Source organism: Leptonychotes weddellii, chromosome 4 (assembly GCF_054177405.1).
Source record: "Leptonychotes weddellii isolate Sample4059 chromosome 4, ASM5417740v2, whole genome shotgun sequence".
NCBI classification, from domain to species: domain Eukaryota; kingdom Metazoa; phylum Chordata; class Mammalia; order Carnivora; family Phocidae; genus Leptonychotes; species Leptonychotes weddellii.
In genome coordinates, this window is record NC_138372.1 from 62,145,513 (window position 1) to 62,152,731 (window position 7,219).

The 7,219-nt window shown below is 38.0% G+C and overlaps 1 long non-coding RNA gene across 1 annotated transcript in view; it reads left to right on the top strand.

Moving 5' to 3' along the window:
- The window catches only part of LOC145721298 (uncharacterized), a 294,764-nt gene that overhangs the window by 187,002 nt on the left and 100,543 nt on the right, over positions 1-7,219 (top strand). The gene's annotated exons all lie outside the window — the stretch shown is intronic.

The following is a 7,219-nucleotide window of genomic DNA, read 5'->3' on the forward strand; positions in this document are numbered from 1 at the left end:
TGAATAGGAATGAAGTGATCAGCGAATGCGATCACTCTATCCCTGCCTAGGAGACGGGACAGGAGAGCCAGTGGAGACATATATATACCTTTCAGAAAAAGACCCAGGGTTTACACTGTGTGACTTTAAGCAAAAGGCACAAGCTGTCTGAGCTTCAGCATCCTCTGTCAGAAGCTAATAATACAATCTTCATATCATTATGTAAGAAGTCCGTGGTGCTAGCAAAACACCTTGTGTGCAGTGAGTGCTTAATCAATAGTAGAGCCTTTAGATATATTTAGACAGGCAAGGTGCAAGGTAGTCATCGAAGGCCATTTTAAATGCCTTTAGCCCATTTCAGCCAGAGGTCATATTGATTAAGAATTGTGCTCTGCCACAAGGAATAGAAAAAGAGTAACTTAAATAAATAAGGGACTTATTCTTTCCCACATAATCCCATACTCGGAGGTAGGCCTTGTTGGTGTTGATTAGTGGCTTAAGGATGTCAGAACCAAGCTGTTTGGGATTAATTTAGCCTTTTCCCTCAGCCATAACATATGGTTGCTGCTGCCGCTTTAATCCCACGTCCTTGTTTCTGAAAAGGAGAAGGAAAAAGTGACCAGGAGGGAGGTGAAGAACCCACATGAGAAATCCAGGGCAGACTGTGACTATCTCATGGGCCACTGCCACTCCTCACTGCAAGGGAGGCTTGGAGAGCTGCCATTTGCTTTCCTAAAGAAAACCAGAGTAACTGTCTGCCTGCCAGAGATGTCTCTTCCCCTCCCCCCACCCCATCGGTTTTTGGGGGGCTTTTTTGTTTTGTTTTGTTTTTACCGTATCTCTTTCTTTTACTTGCTTCCTGTCTGAGACAGAGTAGGCTCAGTTGCATGAGTTGAAAGGTATTGCAAATCCCACCCAGTAATCTTTCCTCACCCACCAGTTTCTGTTAATGCCCTAACTTCTATCATCTGTGAATTAAACTATCACCCCTGTATGTTCAAATGCATTTGTCAGCACACTGCTTCATTTCTGTTATTAATACCTTACATAGTCAATAAGTTCATTGATGAGACCCCTTCAAAGAGGAAACTAATAGAAACTGGGTTTTTAGCTAGAAGAATGGAAAGCTTACTTCTGAGCAACAAGCATGAGCCAGGCAGGCGCAGAGCAGGGAAGAGAGCAGGACGGGAGATGTGAAGACACAGAGGGAATGGAGCTGCTATAAAACATTAGATAAGCTCATCAAAGACAAGCGCCACCTTCTCCACAATTGGTCCTAAGGATAGATTGATTGTTCTTTTCTCTTTAGTCCTCAACACCTGCGAATACGTGTGATCACACACAAAAGAAAAGCAGCCCAGCCTACATCAGGTATCCCCTGAGCCCCTGCTTCAAGTTCATGTGGCTGCACTCAGAACTCTCTGTCCAGGGGAAGGGGAAGTGTGGGCTACGCAGGTGGCTACTTAGGTCAAAGTCTTCTGATTTGATGTTAAGGTATTAGGAAAGAGGCATTCATCTCAGCGTTTTTTAAAAACACACAGAAACAGTGTAGCATTGTGGTTCAGCCTAGGCTTTCTGGAATCAAACTGCCTGGGTTCAAATTTATAGCAACTGTGGGAAAGGTATTTAACATTTTTGCACCTCAGTTTCTTCATCAAAATGGTCATAATAATGGTATTTATCGCCTCAGGGTACTTTGAGGATTAAATGAGGTAATAGCATTGAAGTCCTGAGAACTATGTCTGGAAGGCAGAAGTATGTGCTTTATTAAGTTGAAAGCATTCTTCTTTCTTTTTAAATCTCTGACTTTTTCCATAGATACTAATAGTCATCTCTATATCTAGATTCCTTTACAATTTCTGAAGTGTTGCCTTATATATTTAGTCCTTGATGTGTAGGTAGGCTGTTTCTATCATCCCCATTTTACAGGTGAGTGAAAGGAGTCACAGAGATTATGCTCATGGCTAAGCTCACACAGATGGTGACAAGGCAGAAATCTCAACCCAGAAATGTGAAGACAAGTTTAATGAACTTTCTGCTATGCCACACTGATTTCTATTTGGGAAGAAGAAAAAAAAGGTTTGAAACCATGGCAAAATGAACACATCTCAGGATTGATTCTGTTTGAAGGTATTAATGATTCCCAGAAGTTGAATCTTCCTATATGTGTAGCCCAGTATTCTTGCCAAGAAAGTATAAGGAGTATTTGACTTCCTGATTTCTATGTAATTTTTGTGGTATTCCAGAAGGGCCATAATTTATTCCACTAATATTGAATGACCCAGTAATTACACTTCTAGTAGTATACCCAAGAAAAGAATGCTAAATGGGGGGAGGGGTAGTTGTACAAAGGATGTTAATTTTTATTTTTTATTTTAATTTTTATTTTTCAAAGATTTTATTTATTTATTTGACAGAGAGAGATAGCGAGAGCAGGAACACAAGCAGGGGGAGTGGGAGAGGGAGAAGCAGGCTTCCCGCTGAGCAGGGAGCCTGACATGAGGCTCGATCCCAGGACTCTGGGATCGTGACCTGAGCCGAAGGCAGACACTTAATGACTGAGCCACCCAGATGCCCCAAAGGATGTTAATTTTTAGAGTTACATGTAATAACCAAAAAAGCAAAAACTAACCCTAAATATCCTTGGCATAGGATCAGATACATCAACTCAAGGAAATAATAATAGTCACGATAACTAGCATATATTAAGCATCCAGTATGAGCAAAGCATTCTACTAGCTCCTTTCAAATAGCATCTCTTTTGATTTCCTAGGAGTTGGGCATCATTGTCACCCCATTGCATAGATAATGCTACAAAGTCAAGGTCATATTTCAAGTGTGACAGATGAAGCTAATGACTCATCCTTCAACCATTCTGTATCTTTATTGCTAATGGAGGTCTTATTTTGTTTGAGAAGAAAGGTAAATAGCCCCAAGAGATGAATCGAGAATAGTCTAAACTGATTAGAGTAGTCCCAACCTCCTAGCCTCCTTTGCAAGTAGTTAAGTCTAGGGTGGGCATATGATATAATTCTGGTCAATGAGATTTAAGAATTTGCTGGGGGCTTCTTGAAAATACCTTCCTACAACCTTTTTTTACCCCTCTTTTCTGCTTCTTTTCTTCTTGCCTTTATACATTTTTATGTAAGTAGATGATGCTAGAGTCTGAAACAACCATTTGGGGATCATGAAGGGATTAGAGAAAAAAAATGAGAATAACGAAGTAAACAAGGAAAATAATCTAGGTTCTTGCCAATTGCAGTGAACTGCCAAGCCACACTGGTATTGCCTGCCTTTGAGGAATTTTGTTGGTTTTGTTTTCTTTTGTTGTTATGGGAACAATACACATCCTTTTGGTATAAACCACTCTTCATCTATTATTTGGCACTGAAAGAATTTATCAGTTAGAATTAGATAAATCTGTGAGTGACTTAGAACTTGTCCAACTTAACTGGGACTTAAACATGTATAAAAGTCTCTATCAGAAAAACCCATGGTGGTAGGCAGTCTGGGGTAAATATGGCATTCCGCAAAGTCCTCAGAAACCCAAGCTTTTCTAGCTTTGCTCTTGCCACTGGGGTCAAGATGGCTGCTTGAGCTCCAGCCTTCATACATGCATTCCAGCTAGCAGAAAAGAGGAAGGGGCAAGAAAGAGCATGCTCATCCTTGCTTTTAAGACAAAGTCTTACTTTTAAGATAAAGCCAGGAAATTTCATACACCATTTCACTTACATCGTATTGGATAGAACTGCTAGCTATAAGAAGGCAAGAACATGTCATCTTCATCCTGGGAGGTCATATACTCAGCTAAAAATCAGCAATTCAATCAGTAGGGATAAAGTGAAGAACATATAGAGGAAGACACATATGGCTGATGAACCCACATCTGTCTAACTCCTAAACCATGCTGTATATTACTGTCTCCCGTAGCTGATTAGACTATATAATGATGGGAGAAGTCTGTTATTTTATATGCTTTCCTTTTAAACTATTTTACCACTCAAATGTACTATAAAAAGGAAAATGCAGGATACGTTAATACGTTATGCAGGATAAAGTTTTATGTAGAATATATATGGGTAAAACTATTCTATCAAAATATTTGAAAGAGAGGTTGTGTTGGAATTTAGGAACATGAATGAATCAGGGATTTGTTCCTATACTTCTCTATTTTTAAGGCTTCTTTAATAAGCAAGTAATAATTTCATAATAAAAAGATCTTAACTCATGTATATATATACCATATTAAAATCATATGAACCACACAGAGAACGTTTTTATATATAGCCACTAAGCAGAGTGTATAAGTGATGAATTTTATGAAGAAGAAAAATGATAAATAGCATGTCATTTGATGCTTCATAATTTTTGGTTTGTAACTTTCTGGGTCACTGATTTCTCAAAGAGTTTTCATTCTTTCCGCACATTAGTTAGGTGATTGAGGAAGGTGTCAGGCTACTGAGACATGGGAAAAGATGATGTGGAAGAATTAAATTCTTCTTTCCTTTTGGCTGAGTATACAAAATGTGCAGTGTGATTTAGTAGTCCTTCCCCTGTGTGGGTTCACCTCTGTCCGCTGTAGGCAATGTTGAGAAGACATTGTCATCGGCATCTAAATGAGATACATCCTTTTTTTTTTTTAATGGACTATGTGCTGATTTAATAAAATCAACACTAAGGTTTGGTGGAATGGTAAGGACCAAGAAACTTGAGAAAAGGTTGGAAAAAATTGCTGGTTCATTGTGATTAAGGAGTACGTTGAAATAGGGGAAGGAAGAAATATTATTGGAGGAGCCCTGGGACTATGATAAGTCAGCTCACGAGATCTTCATCTCCATTCAGTTCGTGCACGTGCAGTGTTGCCTAAGTGGTAGCAGGGGTGGCCAGCAGGCCATATCAAGAAGGAAGAGAATCCCCAGATTGACCTGTAATAAAAGTGATACGCACTTTAATAATGATAGGTATATGTAGTTTAAGCAGTGCTTTTCTTGTCTTCTGTGTTTGCTTGCTTGCTGACTTTTTGAGGAAAAAAGGCACAAAATCATAACATTTAAAATGATTAAATCAGTGAGTTAACATGTAATTATAAGAGATATAATCGATATTTTGCCTTGTAAGTTGTAAGAATGATAAAGCTAATTCGTGAGTGGTTTGTATCCATTTTCCAGTCCAAAAAACTGAGTATAGAAACCTGACTCTTATCCAACGAGAAGTCTATGGCTCATTTCTAGTCATTTATTTACAATCAAAGGCTCAATAGAAATTTCATCTCAATATGTTCTGGGGAAGATGTCCTACTTTTCAATTTTCCAACGATGTCATTCAAAACCTGTAAATTGTAGTACAATAAAAGTTTGGCTTCTCAATAGCAATAGGAAAAAAATCCAAAATATCTGGGAAAAAATTTAACCAAAAAAATGAGCAAACATCGCATGATGAAACTTTAAAAGCTACAGAAGAACAGAAATGACTTGAGTAGATAGAGAAGCATACAATCTGATGTTCTTTGATAAGACACACATCATGAAGATGTCCATTATCCAAGTTTACCTATAAATATTGATCCTAATATAAAATATCAATCCATGTATCTTTGAAACAAGATAAGCAGATGCCAGAGTTCATGTGAAAAAATACACAAATAGAGCCATGAGAAGTCTTTTCTAAAAAATATTTATGTATATATCTATGTATGTAAGCTCTACACCCAACGTGGGGCTTGAACTCACCAACTCAGGGCTCTACCGACTGAGCCACATGAAAAGTCTTAAAAAGAAAAGTCATGAGAGGGAACTCCATGAACTCCAGTTATTAAAAGGCCTTGTAATGCTTTAATAACTAAAGCAGTATAATATTGGCATGCACATGTATACACACACAAATACATGAACATATGCAAACATAAATAGAACAGTTTTAAAAGTCCAGAAAGATACAAAAGCATAGAAGAATTTAATATGTAAAGATGGCATATCAGACCAGTGAAAAAAAGAGTGATTATTTAGTAAAGGATATTGAAAAAGTAGGATGGTTGTATGAAAAACTAATAATTTGGATACATAACTTATCTTCACCATATATCAAGATTTAAGGGGCGCATAGGTCGCTCAGGTGGTTAAGCATCCAACTCTTGACTTCAGCTCAGGTCATGATCTCAGGATTGTGAGATCAAACCCTGCATCAGGCTCCACACCCAGTTTAGGATTCTCTCTCTCCCTCTCTCTCTGCCCCTCCCCCCACCTCAGTGTTCTCTCTCTCTAAAAAAAAAAAAGAAAAGAAAAAAAAAAGAAAAGATTTAAAAATTGTCCAGTAACTCATGGGTAAAGGAAATGTACTGAAACTTCATAGAAAAGCAAGCACTTTTAAATAAAATGAAAGATGATCAGTATCACTCATAATCTGGGAAATAAAAATCAAAGTCATCTTGAGATTTTTCTTCCACATATAACATTAGCAAAGATCCAAAAGTTTGATAATAATGAAACTGAAATTACACATCTAGGAATTAATTTGAGAACGTATTTTAGACTATATATATACATGCGCAAAACCACACATATAAAATGTCATAATGGGAACTTTGGGCGTGTGTAAAAGCAAAAAATAGGAAATAACCTAAATAGACCCACATCAATAGGAGACAGCCATGCAATTTAATACTTATGCAATTATAAAAAGAATAAGAAAGGTGTTATCAAACTCAACACCCAAAGAACAAATGATCCAATCAAGAAATGGGCAGAAGACATAAACAGACATTCTTCTGAAGAAGACATCCAAATGGCCAACAGACACATGAAAAAGTGCTCAACATCGCTCGGCATCAGGGAAATCCAAATCAAAACCTCAATGAGATACCACCTCACACCAGTCAGAATGGCTAAAATTAACAAGTCAGGAAACGACAGATGTTGGCAGGGATGCGGAGAAAGGGGAACCCTCCTACACTGTTGGTGGGAATGCAGGCTGGAGCAGCCACTCTAGAAAGCAGTATGGAGGTTCCTCAAAAAGTTGAAAATAGAGCTACCATATGACCCAGCAATTGCACTACTGGGTATTTACCCCGAAGATAAAAATGTAGTGATCCAAAGGGGTCCGTGCACCCCAATGTTTATAGCAGCAATGTCCACAATAGCCAAACTATGGAAAGAGCCAAGATGTCCATCTACAGATGAATGGATAAAGAAGATGTGGTATATATACACAATAGAATATTCTCAGCCATCAAAAGGAATGAAAT